Source organism: Microcebus murinus, chromosome 4 (assembly GCF_040939455.1).
Source record: "Microcebus murinus isolate Inina chromosome 4, M.murinus_Inina_mat1.0, whole genome shotgun sequence".
NCBI lineage: Eukaryota > Metazoa > Chordata > Mammalia > Primates > Cheirogaleidae > Microcebus > Microcebus murinus.
The window spans coordinates 47,741,997-47,760,363 of record NC_134107.1 but is presented as its reverse complement, the minus strand read 5'-3'; the positions used below and the strand labels follow the sequence as shown (position 1 = coordinate 47,760,363).

The window sequence follows — 18,367 nt, the reverse complement described above, 5'->3', positions numbered from 1 at the left end:
CCCCCATTCCCTCCCAGCCCTAGAACCACTTAAACCTCTAATCTACTTTCTGTCACTAGGCTTGCCTGTTCTGGACATTTCATATAAATGAAATCATGCTATATGCGGATCTTCTGTGTCTGGTTTCTTTCACTTCACATACTGTTTTCAAAGTTCATCCATGTTGTAGCATGTATCAGTATTTCATTCTTCATTCCTTTTTATGGTATGCCATCATATAGTATGCTACACTGTATCTATTCATCAGTAGACAGTTTCTACATTTTCACTATTATGAACAATGCTGCTAAGAATATTCATGTACAAGTTTTTGTGCGGACATACATTTTCAGCTTTCTTGTATATCTATATCTAATAGTAGAATTGCTAGATCATAGGTTAACTCTGTTTTTAAGTTGAAGAACTGCCATTGTTTTCCAACATGGCTGTACCATTTTACTTTCCCTCTAGCAGTGTTTGAGGGTATCGATTTCTCAATATCTTTACCTAATTTGTTATCAAGCATCTGTCTTTTTGATTACAGTCATCCTAATGGGTGTAAAGTAGTATCTCACTGAAGTTTTGATTTGCATTTCCATTATGGGATGCTAAGTATCTTTCTGCGTGCCTACTGGCCATTTATACATCTTCTTTGCAGAAATCTTTATTCAAATGATTGCCCATTTTGAAGTTGGGTTGCCTTCTTATTGTTAATCCAGGGGTCCTCAAACTTTTTAAACAGGGGGCCAGTTCACTGTCCCTCAGACCGTTAGAGAGTGTGCACTGTGGGCCCGGGACCAGTCGGCTGCTAAGCAGGACAGGCAAAAACACCCGGAGGGCCAGATAAATGTGCTAGGCAGTCCACATGTGGCCTGCGGGTCGTAGTTTGAGGACAACTGGTTTAATGTATAAGTACTTCATGTGTTCTAGATACAAATCCCTTCTTAGAGATAAGATTTGCAAATATTTTCTTCTATAGTCCCATTCTTACAAATTCTTCCTGCCATAAACTAGCACGCAGTTCTCAAATTTCAACCCTAGGCCACAGTCTTGTTACCCATCAACAATTCTCCAAAATTCCAACTTTCATATACCTAGACTTCTGTTCCAGTGCTCCATCAACCAGTTATACTATCCTCCCACTAGATGGTGGTTCTACTTGCTGACTGCTAGCCTAGAATGTAACTTCCATTGCTATACCTACCCTTCTAGCACCCAATCTACCCCACTTCCAACCCTGAGCTTTCCCCCATCACAATGAGTTTCCTCTGCCTATACCATGCCCTGACACAGTTCACTTGTCCCTCTATGTCGATTTACCCTATTTCATCAAATCTAAAATTCCATCAATTATAAAACCATTATTTTATGTGCCAAGAAAAAAAAAATGCTACCAATACCCCTATGACATGGCTCTGATTATGAGACATCTCAATTTCAGAGATACTAAAATGTAGGGGCAAAAAATGTTTGCCTGAGAATTGATAAAATACAGTAATTGGATTTCTCAAAGAACCAAAAGTAGACCTACCATTCGATCCAGCAATCCACCACTGGGTATCTACCCAAAGGAAAACAACTCATTTTATCAAAAAGACACCTACACTCAAATGTGTATGGCAGCACAATTCACAGTTGAATAGATGTGGAATCAACCTAAGTGTCCATCAACTCATAAGTTGATTAACAAACTACTCAGCCATAAAAATAAATGATTTAATGTATTTTGCAGCAATTTGGATGACACTGGAGAGCATTATCCTAAGTATCTCAAGAATGGAAAAACAACCACCACAAGTACTCTTTAATAGTTTGGAACTAATTGATGGGCACAGAGAGAACTAAAGGTCACTGGAAATCAAGAAGGGGGCAGGAGAGAGGAGGGGAGGGGTAAAAATCCTACCTAACAGGTATAATGAACACTATTCAGGTAATGGGCACACTTAAAGCCCTGATTTAAGCATGATAAAAGCTATCCTTGTAACAAAAACATTTGTACCCCTTTAGTATTTTAAAATAAAAAAATGCAGGGAAAAAAAGAATATTCATTTTTTTAAAAAGTTCTATAGTAGTTCTAGACAAGAACTCTGTTAGTACTATTCCCATTTGACAGATGAGACCATTGAGGCTCAGCAGTTAGATATCCTCCCAAAGGTCACAAAGTCAGTAGGCTAGCAGCACTGGGATTCAAATCAGGTCTGACTCCAAAGCAATACTACTTCCATTACACTTTCTTTAACCTGCTATATTAACAGCAAAGCATTTAGCCTGTACCAGTTTAAAAAAGAAATCCTATTGCCCCTTAAATAAGTGAATACTTTTTAAATTATAAAAAAAGTTATTGCCAAACAGAAAAGACAAAAACAGTTTGATTCAAAATGAAAATACTCCATTGCTACATTAAAAATAAAAGCCCAAGTATTAATATGTTAAAAAAAAAAAAATACAAGAACAGATACTCCTTGATCCACCAATTTCACTTACTAGCAATTTATACTACCAATACACCCAGACAGATAATAAATGATATGTGCAAGGTAGTTCATTAATGAATTGTCTTTAATTTAAAAGATCAGGAACAAGTTAAAATTTTCTTCAGCAAATGACTGGTTAAATTATGAAACATTCATTCACTATGAATATAGCCATTAAAAAAATGACTTCACGTACTAATATGGAACAATTTGCAAGATATGTTGTTAAATAAATACATTGAGTTTATGCATTTGCTTTATGTGTGGTAAAGATCTCTAGAAAGATGTACAAAAACTGATTAATTTCCATTACATGTAGAAAGAACTGAGTTGCTAGGAGATAATGGGTGAGTAGGCAAAATTTTTTTGTAGCTTTTCAAATATGAAATAGTGAATAAAAGAGGGAACACAAGAGTTTTGAAAAACCTAGAGAAATTAAATATAAATTCCTTCGTAATAAAAGCTAGATTCTAGCTAATGCCAGCTCTAACAGTAACTAGCTGAGTCTTCCTAGATGAGAAAACCTCTTTCTTGGCTTTTTGCTGTAAATGAGGAAGTTGCTCTTCATGATCCAAGACTGTTTCCAGTTCAATAATTTTATTATGACATATTTAGCTCTTATGTGTCAAATATAATTCATAGGTGCTATCAAGAAATTCTTTGTAAATCTGTAGTATATAGAAAGAATATAAGATTTTAGGCAAGCAAGATTTACTCAAAGCCCTTGCTCTACTACTTTATAGCTGTAGGATTTGCAGCAAATCATTCATTACTGACACCAAATTTAACTAATTATCTACTACATTGAGATGATAGCTACTTTCAAAAGTTTGTTATAAGGAGTCAAATGAGCTATGTGAAAATATTCTGTAAATTTTACAGCACCATATGAAATGTAAATTATTGTACATAGACTCCCCCTTTGGGCATTATGAAGTATGAGAAAGAGCATGAATTTTGAAGTCAGTCAGACCTAAATATTCCATTTCATTACTATATGATCTTAGGAAGGTTATTTTATCTCTTAAGTCTCATCTCCTCTTCTGTAAGATGAATATCATAAGTCTTATTAGAAAGAGCTATTGTGAATTAAATGATATCTGTAAAGTATTCAGTACACTAACTAGCTCAAAATGGGCATTCAAAAATTGGTTCTTATCCTTTCCAAACTTAGAAATGAAAGGCTACCCCATAAGCAGGTAACCAACTCAGCAACTTCTGCTTCCCAGAGTCTGGACTCATAATACTTCCTGTTACATTTCCTTTCCCCCTCTATCCATTGTTACCTTCCAGTATCCTAAACCCCAATTTCATTTCTCATCTATTCTAGAACATAGAATGGTCTATAGAAGCAAAACTGGAATTAAAAGGGGGCAATTTTCACAGTCCATGTTCTACTTAACTGCTAAAACTTCCACATGCATCTTCCTTAGGCTCACTCAACAGCCCAGTCAACCTGCAAATACTGAGTACCTCCAATGTACCAGGTATTGTCAGGAGCCGAGGATCATTAATCCCAGACTCTAGCAGGGCTTGCAGTTTCCTTGAGGGTTGACCATCAACAAACAAATATATCAGAGGTGATGTGAACTCTGATGATGAACTCTGAAGAAAAATGAAGAGAACTAGAACAGCAAGAGCTGCAGGGGGTGGAATGTGGTTTCCCTTAAGTTAGCCAGAAGGCTTCACTGACAACGTGACATTTGAGGACGGATCCTAGATCACCTGGAGGAGTGAGACTTGCTGCCATCTAGGGGAAGAACATGCCAGGCAGAGGGAACATTAAGCTAAAGGAAGTGAGGTGAGAGTATGTTTAACATGCCAGAGGAAGAGCAAGGCAACCAAACGTAGCTACAATGAAACAAACAGCAAGGAGCGTGGTTAATCAGTTCCGAAAATTAACAGGGAGGCAGAGCCTTGAAGGACACAGTGAGGACTTCAGATTTTATTCAAAGTGCAATAAATACCACTGGAGGGCTTGAGGAAGAGGAGTAAAATGTTTTGACTTTTATATTAAAAGTTAATACTGGCTGCTTTGGGAAAGCCGGATTATGGAGGGTGCTCAAGAGTGGAAGCAAAGAGACTACTTATGAAACTATTGCAATAAATCAAGAAAAGAAAACAGGGCGTAGAGGCCCGGCCGGCGGGCGGCCGCAGCCGGGGAGCGGGGAGCGGGGAGCGGGGTCGGGCCGAGCGGGGAGCGGGGAGCGGGGTCGGGCCTCGCGCAGGGCGGGGAGCGGGGAGCGGGGAGCGGGGAGCGGGGAGCGGGGAGCGGGGAGCGGGGAGCGGGGAGCGGGGAGCGGGGAGCGGGGTCGGGCCGAGCGGGGAGCGGGGAGCGGGGAGCGGGGTCGGGCCTCGCGCGCAGGCGCTGAGCCGGCAGGGCGGGGAGCGGGCCGGGGCGACGTCCTCGGTGCGGGCCGGGCCTCGTGGACAGAGCGGAGGCTGGGCCGGGCCGGCCGCGGGCGGGGCGGGAGCCCACCTGGCCGGCTCGCCCGCGCGGGTGGGGGCGGCGGCGTCGCCGTAGAAGAGAGCTGCGCGCTGTGCCTTTCCCCCGCCTCTGATGCAGAGTTTGATGCCATGGTTGGCTGTTTGGAGGACATTATCATGGATGACGAGTTCCAGATACTACAGAGAAATTTCATGGACAAGTACTACCAGGAATTTGAAGACACAGAAGAGAATAAACTCACCTACACACCTATTTTTAATGAATACATGTCTCTGGTAGAAAAGTATATTGAAGAACAGCTGCTAGAGCGCATTCCCGGATTTAACACGGCGGCTTTCACAACGACGTTACAGCACCATAAGGATGAAGTGGCTGGTGACATATTTGACATGCTGCTCACATTTACAGATTTTCTGGCTTTTAAAGAAATGTTTCTGGACTACAGAGCAGAAAAAGAAGGCCGGGGACTGGACTTAAGCAGTGGTTTAGTGGTGACTTCATTGTGCAAATCATCTTCTATGCCAACTTCCCAGAACAATTTACGGCACTAGATCCTACGTGCAGCCAATTAATGGGATCATTCTGGATGTCACAGGCCCAAGAGTCCAAAAGGCTCAGCTAATGACGACAGCAGAATACATCTTACTTAGAAAGACTGACTCCATCCTGCATTCATGTTAAGTATTGATGGGCCAAAACCAAAATGACCTAACCCTTCTGGACCTGGTTATCCTGAAACAACTTCTTGTATTCATTAAACCTACCCAGTGAGATCCCTCACTCCGGTGCTTCTGAGTCAGACTCCTCTGGAGCAAGCCCATGGTCAGGCATTCCACTTGGGGGCTCTTCCCCAGCATACATGTTGGCGTGTCAGTAGTGTGGAATAACCCACCATGACCAACCCTGTTTGTCCCAGTAGACTTTGCATGAACTTGTTTTTGTACACTCAGAGCTCTTTTTCACATAGGTCAAAATTTCAGTCCTTCACCTTCATTGAGGTTTTTGAGTATTTATCTAGGGTGTTATTCAAGCCAGCTGCCCATCTTGATTTCCAAATCTCCTGTGATCACAGCTTGTCCTAGCTGTAGGGATCAACTGAAAGAGATGTCCTTTACGTAGAACCAACTCCCCTAGTCTTAACATTTGCAGTCCCTGTATCACTGTCTTCTGCTGGTCCTGATACTGTAGTCCCACTGTTCCTAGAAGTCTCTTAAGCATTATTTTTGAAAAAATATTTTTATAGATGAAATACTCAGGCTAACCTAGTGGACGTGATCTTGGAACTTCCATGATTACCCACTTAAAGATCAAAGTATTATATGCTGTGTGCTTAGTTGTTCGTGCTATGAAGGCACAAATGCTTTTCTATGTTGGCATTCATTCTTATTTTACTGTGCTCTGATGAATGTATGCTGTGTGCTGGAAATTGACTCAAAGATATCCTGTTCTTAATAGCATGTTAAATGTATTTGTGCATGTTTGCTGAAAATCCTTTCCATATAAACCAGTTTGTTAGGTTTTCTGTTGGGGTAAGTAGGGACTCCTAATTTCTTCTTCCTGTCAAAATCTCTCCTACCAAGATGGTGTTCCACCAGTCTACCTCAGCATAAGTAGGAGGTAGTAAACAGCTTTGCTGGTCATCTGTCTGCTTTGGTTTAATGCAATGTTTGGTAGAATATTACGTGTCAGAAAACATGTATATCACATCTCTAGATAGAAGAAAAAACATAGTAGTTCAATTCTGATATGTACCCTTGATTTTTTTTTTAAAGTAAAAATAAGAATCTGTACTGACTTTACGCTGGGTATTCTGGTTTTAAAGGATGAGCTATGAACTATGTGTTTTTCTGTGCTGATGTATTGCTTATTAAATACTTTTGTACCATGAAAAAAAAAAAAGAAAAGAAAACAGCAGCCTGAATGAGGATGGCTGGAGCAAAGGTGAAAAGCAGCCAGATCTGCATATATTGCCAACGAAGAGCCAAGAGAGTTTGCTGATGAATTGGATGTGGATATAGTATCTCTTAGAAAGGACTCAAAGATGATGCCATGGGGGTTTTTGTTTGTTTGTTTGTTTTGCCTAATTAACTGAAAGAATGGTGGTATCATTTATTGAGCTAGAACAGGCTAGAAGGGATAGAGAAGAGAAGCAATAATAAAGAGTAGTTTTGCACTTGTACTATTAAGATATTTTAGACATCTAGGAGAGAAATGAATCTGAAATTCACTGAAAAGGTGAAGTTGAAGACAAATTTGGGAGTCAGCTAGATCAGACAGAGAAAAGAACAGGGACTAGGATCTGGGGCACTCCAATGTTGAGAAGTTAGGAAAATTAGGAAGATCCAGGCAAGGAAACTGAGAAGGAAAGGCCAAAAATGTAGGAAAAAAAGAAAATAGTAGCCAGGAGGCCAAGAGAAGGAAGTAATTCAAGAAGCAGGGAAAGATAAACAAATGTTGCTAATAAAATAATCATAACAGCAACAGTGACAGCTTATGCTGCTTTGCTATATACCAGGCACTGTTACATCTCTATTTTACAGACAAGGAAACTAAAGAATGGAGAGATTAAGTAGGGTAATCATATAACTACTGATAAACTGGGACTGAAAGGGGATGCTAATAATTACATCAAGACAACAAGCATAAACCAGGACTTTCCTAGGCAAATAGAGATATGGTTACCCTAAAGTTTAAGCACCTCTCTTAAGCATGAAGGGCATTCTTCCTTATGTGTTATTCAGTGTCCTAATTTTATCCTATAATAGCTGCTGCCTTCCTTCCCAGCCTTGCTATGCAATGGACAGAAGGGTTCTAAGCCTTCCTTTCACAAGGATTTGCCAAAAACCATCCCACAAAGATAATCAACACAATGTGTACACACACATTGCTTCTGACACTTTTCAAGATTTTGTGGCAAAAGATTTTCACCCATTCAGAAGAAAACAAATTTGAAAGCATTTTAAATGTATTTAGGAAAATGTAGGTCAATTATACTTGAAAATTATTTCAATAATACATTTTAAAATGTGCCTAATTTTAAAATGAAACATAGCCATGAATGAAGGAAATTAACATTATAAACTACCAAAGATACATAAACATATACACACAAACAAGATATGTCATGGCAGCTTTGTTACTATGAAAAACTGTTAATAACTTAAATGTCCTAACAGTGGAACAGAGGACTGGTTAAATGCATTATGGCATATCCATCACAGAATAGTAAATAGCCATTAAAAAGAATGAGATATGTCTCTATGTATGGATTTCAAGAGTGCCCATAATATATTAAGTTTATTCATTCTACAAATATTTGTTACATATTTACTACCTAGGACCTAGGATAAAGTCCTGAATGAGAACAAAACTGGGCTGGGCCGGGGGCCTCACACCTATAATCCCAGCACTTCAGGAGGCCAAGGCCAGAAGATCACTTGAGGTCAGGAGTACAAGATCAGCCTGGGCAACACAGTGAAGCTCAATCTTTACAAAAAATTTAAAAATTATTCAAGTGTGGTGCCATGTGCCTATAGTCCCAGCTACTCAGGAGACTAAGGCAGGAGGATCTGTTGAGCCCAGGAGTTGCAGGTTACAGTAAGCTGTGACGACACCACAGTACTCCATCTGCAGCAACAGAGCAAGACTCTGTCTCAACATACATACATACATACATACATACATACATACATACATACGTAAGTAAGGCATGTTTCTGGCACTTATGGAGCTTATGTTTCAGTGGAGACATTTGGGTCATAGCACAACTAAACTTAAAACAACCTTAAGCCTATACCACTGTTTTATTTTCCTATAAGAAGAACTAAATTCCTGATGGCCTTCAACTCAAAATGAAAGAGGAGGACAGAATGCTCTCACCAGAGTTTCCCTCCAAACCACATGCCTGCAGGCTGGGTCAGCACTTTTCCCAAAGTGGCTATCTATTCATACCAAGAACCAGCTTTCTTATATTAATACTTACTGATTGTTTAATAACCTCCTTCAACCAATTCTCAGTTTTTATAAAATCCCTTCTTCTGGCACACAAACTTAAGTCAACTAGATCACTGGATAAATTTAAATTCTTTTAATAGAGACAAACATGATTCATATCAAAAGGAACCATACATATAAACATCCATCTTACAGAAATACCCAAGTACGTAGGTTAAAAAACTCAAGAGCTAAATGGCACAAGTTCATAGAATTTAAGGTCTTGCTCACACCATTTAAGTTACAATTACAGCTTGTCTCTATGTATTCAGCCTAATGTCATAATAAAAGAATGCCACATCAATTGTAAACCACATAAAGAGAAAGTAAACATGCAACTACATTCTGAATCACATTTTATATGCATATAAAATAGGTCAGATTCCACAGCTATTATTCCATTTGGTAAAAGCACTTTCATAGTGCTTATTAGTAAATTCAGGAAGATTGATTGGTTACTCAATCTTCCTGATTGAATAGTGGCACCCAAATAGATATGTTCAACTCCTAACCCCTGATACCTGTGAATATGACCTTATTTGGAAATAGAGTCTTTGTAGTTGTAATTAAGTTGAGATCATCCCAGACCTAAACCCAATGACTGCTGAACTTATAATAAAGAAAACAGGGAGATGTGAGGCACGTCGACACAGAAAAGATCCACAGGGGCAGGCCACCTGAAGGCAAAGGCAGAGATTGAAGTGATGTGTCTACAAGCCAAGGAACACTGAGGACTGCCAACAACTACCAGAAGCTGGGACAGAGGCATGGAAACAATTCATTCTCAGAACCTCCAGAATGAACCAACACTGACAACAACTTGATTTTGGAGTTCTGGCCTCCAGAAAAACTATGAGAGAATAAATTTCCTTTGCTTAAGACACCAAGTTTGAGGTAATCTGTTACAGCAGCCCTAGGAAACTATACACCTATACATGCCCCCTATAAAATTTGTTCTCCCTATTATTTTTTATGAAGTTTATAAACCCAAGGAGATGATAAAAACAATTTTTTCTGCTCACAAGCTATCACAACTCAAATACAGAGCTATCTTCACAGTACCAGCACTACAATATATTGCACTACAACTTATTGCATAGACCAGAGGTCCCCAACCTATGGTGAGTTGTATAATTATTTCATTATATAATAATAGAAATAAAATGTATAATAAATGTAATGCTTGAATGATCCTGAAACCATCTCCCTACTGCCTGGTGCATGGAAAAACTGTCTTCCATGAAAACGATCCCTGGTGCCAAAAAGGTTGGGGACCGCTGGCACAGACCCATCAAACAAATGTTTTCATTCTCTAAACTAGAGGTATTCAGTTAGCCAACAAAAGTACAAAAGGTGGAAGAGGGTATATGGAATTAAATAATTCAAAGGTTCTAGTAGTTCTAGGAAAGTAGTCAAAATAATCAATTGTTTTAAAACATAGTAAGTGTCAAGAGTAATCACTAAATAAAAAAATTTAACAAGTTAATTTTATTGTTTTTATTTTTCTTGCTATAAAATAATACATCCTTTTTATAGAAAATTAGGAAAAATTATAAAACTCACCTTTAGAACCAAAGCCTGTCTTCACAATTTCTCAACTTAAAATGTGAAGCTAGACATGTATTTTCTTCCCCATGAGCTGAATAACCCTGTCTTAAATTGTTCAAATAAGTACCATCATTAAAAGCCTTTGTTTACAATCAAGTTTACATGGCAGTTACACAACTATGAAATTGAGAGTCTACAATGGAAATTCTGATCTAATTTTAACATAAGTCTTATAATTGAAACACACAAATGGGAACTACAAGGAGAGTTTTATTGTCATGGGGGTTTCCAACAAGGTGCTTTCCCTTGATCATTTTGGGTCCTAAACTGTTCTGGTCTCTAATCATAATTTACATACTAACTAAGTCAAGTTTAGAAATAATATGTGCAGAAATAAGAAGTGCAGACATGCAATAGATGCAGATCAAAATATTAACAAATTTTATTAAAGAGTTTTTGATGTAATGATCTTCCACATTTCCATTACATTTTTTCAAAAAGTAATTATCAATCAGATGGCAGAAAACAAAGAGGAGCATCTAACAGCTGCCATGCAATAGCAAAGGCTGAAACACTGAGAATGAAAAACAGCTTGAAAACTTTTCTCAAACCAAATCTCTGAATGCATTTTTTAATGTTTTATTTATGTGGTCATTTTTGTTTAAAAAAAAAATTCACTAGCACTAGGTAAATTTTTAGTATATGTGCTGCCGAAGCGAGCACACTAGGTAAATTTTTAAACTGAAGCTCTACCATTCAAATATGTTTACTCAAAATGACACAGCATTCCCCACTCCTTAAGAGCGGGCTGCACGTCATACCTTCCTCCCAAAGAATACAATATGGGGACAAGGGGAGGTAACTTCCAGCAGAGAAACCAGCACCTCAGAGGCAGGTGATTGACATCAGTAGTCATAAATCAAGTCAATAGTATGTACCCTTGATGTGATGCAATGAAAATGGCATTTTACCTCGGTGGTCTTCCCCCCAAAAATCCATCACCCTAGACCAGTCATGAGAAAAACACTAGATAAATTCCAATAGAAGGGCATTCTATAAACACTTAATGAGTACTCTTCAAAATAGTCTGGGTCACCAAAAACAGGAAAGTCAGATGAAAGGCGCCTAAGGCACAACAACTAAATGTAATGTGGAATCCTGATAGGATCCTGGAACAGAAAAAGGACATTAGGTAAAAACTATGGAAATCTGAATAAAGTATGGACTTTAGTTAATAATAACATATCAATATTGGTTCTTTAATTCTAACAAATGTACCATACAATGTAAAATGTTAATAGAGGAACTGGGTCCAGATACACGAAAACTTCCTGTACTATCTTTTCTGGTTTTCTGTAAATCTAAAGCTCTTCTTAAAAAAATTAAATAAAGTCTATTTCAGAATTTACACGGAAATCATTTCTAGAAAAATGCCGATTAAGGTCCTAGATAAGACTTTTCTAATCACCCACATGTAAAAGCTTAAAGAAAACAACAAGACCCACTAAGCAGTTTTTTCTAGCACTAAAATTAAATCTAGGCTTTAGGGTACTCGAGGCAAAATAAAGGGAGACCAGACCAACGCTATCTTTTCAAGCAAACGCTGCATATACTGTGATAAGAATGTGAAAGCCCAAAGTCTCATAACCACAGAGCTATTTATAAATAAGATAAATAATTTTAAACTAATAAAAATAGTTCATAAGAGAATTCTTTCAAAGCAGAAAGAGTAATCTAAAACACTGAATCAGAAGCCCTAAGCAGGAAGTTTGGCCCTTCTTCCACCATCACAGACTAAATTTTATGTCTCTGAACACACTGACTCCCTGTTTCCTCATTTACATAAAGGAAAGTGACAATGGCACAGAGCAATATCCAAAATTTGCTCAAAAAACAATAGCCTATCATAACTGACAACATAAAATTCTTACTCTTTCACTTCACTGAAATCTGCAAAACTGATGTTTTGTTGGTGAGGTATAAATCCATACAAAGAGAATCAACCAAAAGAGAAAGACAGATGGGTCACAAAGAAGGGGACAGAAACAGCATTAAACTACTTAGCATTTACCAGGCCCTTTTAACATCTCTCCCTACAAAAGTATCCTGATGATACTGTCATTTCAACCAACACTATTCCAATGATCCTAAAAACTGCTACACTGTAATTCACAAAAGTAGGATTTTAAATGCAAATCAAACATTAGATTTAATAAGTATCATTTCCTGCCCTCAAGGAGTCTACTCATAGTCAATTAGGAGGCAAAACAAGGAAACAAATACCATTTTTGTTGACTCTGGGATGCCATCAACTGTAAGATGCATCCTACAGACATTGAAATAAGAATTTTTTAAAATGTGTACCTTAGAATGGAAGAAATACTATAGTTTCTGAGTGATTAGTGCTGGAGGAGGTTAGCACAAGGTGCTAAGGAAGCATAGATGTGAATGTGCTGCCATTTGGCATCACTACCCTTACAAGTGCTGGGGAAGGTTCCACAGATTCTTAATCATCTGGGAAAACAGAATTTAAAATTTATAAATCTTATCAGGAACAGAGTTATTTGCAAAACTGCAAGACAGACCTGTAAAGATGCAGAAGATATTTATTAATAAAATTTTAAAAGCCAATATTAACAAATTTATTGACAATTTACTAATTTGGGAAACAAAATTCACAAGTACTTAAAAACTTTTAAGAAATGTAGGCTTTTTATCAAAAAGAAAAAGAAGAAAAGTTTTTCCTCTTGATCTTTTGCTATAAAAACAATCATTGTAAACCTTTTACATGTACGAAGGGGGACAATATTAAACTGTATCAGGTCGTTTTCAAAGGTAGCAAGAAGAACAAAGCAATCATTTTCATGATGTTTTTCCTTTCAGTTAAGACTAAAGTTCTACTTCACGCAGGAAAAGAAAACCATGTCTCTGCAAACTCCTGAAAGCCTTGAGTATAAACCCTAGAAAAATACTTGCTGAATGGATGAATCACTATCCTAATAAATCCTACATGGATGTTTACTTCTTTTAAAAATACTCAAGTGCCCAGTGAGGAGATGGCATCTATTCAACTAAGTGCTATTATAAGAGAAGCAAAACCCATCTCTGACAGCAAGTCTCCTGAGCCCAGCCAGGTGAGGCTACCCTGTCTCCCAGTGCTGTGATCGTTCCACCTCAGCTGGGCAGTGGAACAGCTGAGACAGAAGAAATGTTTCCCAAGGAACGCAGAGTATACTGTGAAGATAACCCAAACACAGACATTTTTTGATATTTTCAGTCCTTACTTTGGGGGCTATTCAAAAATAACTATATAAATAAGACTTTCAGGAAAATTAATTTTTACATTTCAAACCCCTTCAGGGAAACATGTTTGTACACCTTGACGCACACATATTGACTTTGCAACAATACATCTACAGAATTTACGATATGCCAGGCACTAAGTGCTTTACCTAAGTTAACTCATTAAAGCCTCATAGTTAAGTCCATGAAGTGGGCACTCTTACAACCATCTCCATCTTCTGGGTGAGGAAAGGGAGACATTAAGAGTTTAACCTGCCCAAAGTAACAAAGCTAATAAGTGGTGGAGCAGAGATTGATTCTCACCAATCTGGCTTGATTCTGTGCCCCAAACCATAGCATTACACAGAGAACCACCTTCAGAAAACAAAACAAATATCTTGCCTCCATTTTCTCTAGATTCATGGAGTAAAATGTCCAGATTTTCTCAAATCCTTCTCCCCACAATCCTCAATTAATCCTGATATTTGGCAATAAAGTCAAGTCAGTCAAAGCAGACAAAAACATACACTGGGGAAAGGAATCCTTATTCAATAAATGGTGCTGGGAAAACTGGATAGCCACATGTAGAAGACTAAAACAGGACCCATACCTTTCACCTCTCACAAAAAGCAACTAATGCTGGGTAACAGACTTGAACATTAGGTGTGAAACTATTAGAATTCTAAAGGAAAACGCTGGAAATACTCTTCTAGACATTGACCTAGGCAAAGAACTTATGAAGACCCCACAGGCAATCACAGCAGCAACAAAAATAAATAAATGGGACCTGATCAAATTAAAAAGCCTCTGCACAGCCAAAGAAACTGTCAAGAGATCAAACAGACAACCCACAGAATGGGAGAAAATTTTCACAAGCTACACATCTGATAAAGGGCTGATAACTAGAATCTATTTAGAACTCAGGAAAATCAGCAAGAAAAAATCAAACAACTCTATAAAAAAATGGGCAAAGGACATGAACAGAAACTTCTCAAAAGGAGACAGAATAATGGCCAACAAACACATGAAAAATGCTCAACATCTCTAATCATCAGGGAAATGCAAATCAAAGCCACAATGAAATATCACTTAACTCCAGTGAGAATGGCCTTTATCAAAAAGTCCCCAAACAATAAATGTTGGCATGGATGCGGAGAGATAGGAATACTCCTACACTGCTGGTGGGACTACAAACTAGTTCAACCTCTGTGGAAAGCAATATGGAGATACCTTAAAGTGATACAAGTAGATCTACCATTTGATCCAGTAAGTCCACTACTAGGCATCTACCCAAAAGATCAAAAGTCACTTTATGAAAAAGATACCTGCACTCGAATGTTTATAGCAGCACAATTCACAATTGCAAAGCTGTGGAAACAACCCAAAAAGTGCCCATCAATTCATGAGTGGATTAATAAAATGTGGTGTATGTATACCATGGAGTACTATTCAGCTTTAAAAAGCAATGGTGATATAGCATCTTATATTTTCCTGGATAGAGCTGGAACCCATTCTACTAAGTGAAGTATCTCAAGAATGGAAAAACAAGCACCACATGTACTCACCAGCAAATTGGTATTAATGGATCAACACCTAAGTGGACATATAGGAAAAACATTTATTGGGTGTCGGGCGGGTGGGAGGGGGGAGGAGGGGAAGGATATATACAAACATAATGAGTGAGATGTGCAGTGTTTGGGGGATGGTCATGCTTGAAGCTCTGACTCGAGTGGGGGATCATGGGCAATATATGTAACCTTAACATTTGTACCCCCATAATATGCTGAAATTAAAAAATTCTAAAAAAATTAAAATAAAATCAAGTCAGTAAGCAGGCAGTTTTTCCTGGATATGTGACTGTAACTTGCAGTACAATAAAAAAGAAACTATCCAGGATCGCTCTGTCTTCTAAGAGAACAGACAGCAAGTTTATCATGCCTAATGCAGGATTTATTCTCCTTTCCCTTTAAAATATTCTCAAAATATCTTATACCCAATACTCAACCAATAAAAGGCCACAAACATACCCAAAAGACTTACGGTGGTAGGAGTAGGCAAGCTAAGGAGCATGGCCTGCTGCTCTCCCCACCATGGTTTGTGCACATCCACTGGTATCGGTATACTCCAAAAAGAGGATGTCACCCGGCAAAAATGTCACTTTGCCTGCTGTGTTAAAGCAGATACTGTGAACTTTGTTCACACCAACTTGCACAAAACAGACAGCCCTATGTTATTAGTGAATTAGCAGGTTATTAGATCAGTGCTGAGTCTTGGGGTATTGGCAGAGCTGTGGCTTGAATTCCTAGAGTTCAAGGTGGAGAAATTCACCATTCTGGCCAACATACTTGCAGAAATATGTGTCATAGAGGTCACATGTTTGCATCAACCAACACCTGGCACCACTGGCACCATAGAGTGAATACAACCCAAAAGCAATATGCCATCTGCTCTACCCTAGCTGCCTGGGCCTTAGCAGGACTGGTCATGCCTAAATGTCATCTTACTGAGGAAGTTCCTTTGGTGTTGAAGATAAAGTTGAAGGCTACAAAGACCAAGAAGGCTGTTTTGCCTCTTCAGAAACTTTAGGCCTGGAATCATATTAAAAAAGGTCTATGCCTCTCAGCAAATGTGAGCTGACAAGGGCAAAATGAGACACTGTTGTATCCAGCACAGGAGACCCTGCATCATCTATAATGAGGACAATGGCATCATCAAGGCCTTCAGAAACGTCCCTGGAATTACTCTGCTTATGCAAGCAAAGATGAACATTTTGAAACTTGCTTCTGGTGGGCATGTAGGATGTTTTTGCATTTGAACCAAAAGTGTTTTCTAAAAGTTAAATGAATTGCATGGCATTTGGCATAAAGCTGCTTCCCTCAAGAGTAACTACAACCTTCCCATGAACAAGATGATCAACACAGATATTAAAAGAATCTTGAAAAGCCCAGGGATTCAAAGAGCTCTTCCAGCACCATGCAAGAAAATTCAACACAGAGTCCTGAAGAAGAATTCACTGAAAACCTGAGAGTCATGTTGAAGCTAGACCCACATGCAAAGACCATTCTTCACCCAGCCAGAAATCACAAATTTAAGGCTGTTGGTATTAAGAAGCAGAAGCAAGCTTTGATGGGGAAAAAGGCTGCAGCTACCAAGAAACCAGCAGCTAAAAAGAAGGCAGCAGGAAAGAAATCTACTAAAGAAGAAAAGAAGCCTGCTGCATAAACTTAAATTTGTTTATTCCATGAAGGTCAAATCATTTTGGATAGCTTATATTGAATAAAGACCTAATCAAAGAGGCAGTGAGGAAAAAAAATAAACTTATGGTGGAGAGAAGCAAATAACAGTTTTATTTTTCAGAGTATAAAATAGTTGTTTGACCCAAATACAAAAACTTAGAAAATAAACTAGCAAAAAGAACCCAACATGACATGATAAAGGGAATTAGTTCCAGTCCGTGGACACTGTGAGTCTTAGATCTTGACAGTAAGGCACTCACAACAAATAAGCTGTCAACTCAAAAGAGAAAAAGAACTTGATAGAGAAATAATAAAATGAGATCATAAAACCACTAAACAATTTAACTGTAGTTATGTGTTTACAATGAACTAATCATTGTAAAAATGTCTAAAGAACAAGGAATGATACCCAAAAAAAAAGTATGAAGATGAGTTAAATAAAGGTCCTCTTCCTGCATAATTCAATTTGTTTATTTAGTTGTAGCACTGCCCACCCACCACACCCCACAAAAAAGCCACATTCACTTGAGGTCATTTTACCTCCTGCTATTTCCTTTGCAGTGAGTCTGCAAAGTTGTGATGCATGGTGTTGATCTTATTCATTGAACAGAAAGCAATTGAGTGAAACATACAAGCAACCAAACCTCTGCCACCCTGTAAAACCACAAGAGAGCAAGATCTTTTTTCCCATGTTCTAACAGATCTTTTTAAAGCTGTTTTTTTAAAAATAGCAATATACCTAGAATGACTACGTGCTTGTCTGGAAAGTCATGTTACTCAGTACCAAAAGCCAGAGATCAATTGACCCTGAGACTGGAAATTAATCAAGAAAAAAATCTAAAATTAACTTCTTTATTTAAGCAGCTCTCACTTATCCTTTCAGTTAGTTAATTTTAATCTATAAACAAAATAATAGCAGTAGACAGATTTTCCTACAGAAACTTAGTAACACAGCCTTTCAGAGTTAAACTTCAAATTGGCCCAGAAATTCACCTTAATCAATTGTTTGCTGTTTTTAGAAAAGGTTATGCAAAAACATTAGCAAAAAATGGTTTAAAATAGCTAGGCATGGTGGATCACACCTGTGATCCCAGTATTTAAGGAGGCTGAGGTAGGATGATTGCTTGAGGCCAGGAGTTCATGACCAGCCTGAGCAACATAATGAGCCCTCTATTTCTACAAAATATTAAAAATTTAGCCAGAGGGGTAGTGTGCACCTGTAGTCCTAGCTACTCAGAAGGCTGACACAGGAGGATTGTCTGAGCCCACGAGTTTGAGGCTGCAGTGAGTTATGATCATTCCACTACACTCCAGCCTGGACAGCAAAGCAAGATCCTGTCTCTAAAAAATATTTAATAACAATAATAATGGTTTAAAACAAAAGTACAGGGAAGGAATTTTTCTGA

At 38.3% G+C, this 18,367-nt stretch overlaps 1 protein-coding gene and 2 pseudogenes across 2 annotated transcripts in view; 2 read left to right on the top strand and 1 right to left on the bottom strand.

The window, feature by feature from the left end:
* The window catches only part of RRAS2 (RAS related 2), an 87,377-nt gene that overhangs the window by 31,437 nt on the left and 37,573 nt on the right, over window positions 1-18,367 (bottom strand). The gene's annotated exons all lie outside the window — the stretch shown is intronic.
* On the top strand, window positions 2,797-7,298 carry LOC142870432 (ADP-ribosylation factor-like protein 2-binding protein pseudogene; annotated as a pseudogene).
* Window positions 15,816-16,947, top strand: LOC105879998 (large ribosomal subunit protein uL4 pseudogene; annotated as a pseudogene).